This window comes from Penaeus monodon, chromosome 15 (assembly GCF_015228065.2).
Source record: "Penaeus monodon isolate SGIC_2016 chromosome 15, NSTDA_Pmon_1, whole genome shotgun sequence".
Classification (NCBI taxonomy): domain Eukaryota; kingdom Metazoa; phylum Arthropoda; class Malacostraca; order Decapoda; family Penaeidae; genus Penaeus; species Penaeus monodon.
This window is the reverse complement of record NC_051400.1, coordinates 14,729,603-14,730,168: the sequence shown is the minus strand read 5'-3', so window position 1 is coordinate 14,730,168 and position 566 is coordinate 14,729,603.

Genomic DNA, 566 nt, shown 5'->3' with positions numbered 1-566 from the left:
CTCCTATCCACTACTATTGTTACATTGTGATGTGTTGCCCATGTGCAGTTATTATTAGTAGTATTAGTATATATCGTTTTATATCAACGTGTTTTTATAGTGATGCTCATAGTAGTTTAGTATCGTTTCTATATTCAACGTGTTTTTATAGTGATGCTCATAATAGTATTAGTATCGTTTATGATTCAACGTGTTTTTATAGTATGCTCACAGCTGCAGTCGACCACCACGGACTCGAACTCCCAAGGCGCTGACTCGAATGGAGACCCGACGCCAGGCCTCGTCCCCGGCCAGCAGGGGCGGAGCTAAAGTCCTGGACGATCCAACGGTCAAAATCGAGTGCGCGAACCGCATTGACGCAGCTGGTCACGTGACCCCGCCTCGCTCCTCGCGACCTCTGACCTGCGGATAATTCCCCCTTTTTTGCAAGTATTAGGGGAAATAAGTTTTTATTGGTTGTATCTGTAGATATTTGGTTGTGTTTTAAAAGTTTATGCGTTTATTTGACTAGTTTGCTTGGTATAGAATCCGTTTGAAATTAAAAGTACTTACATTTCGATTTCTTC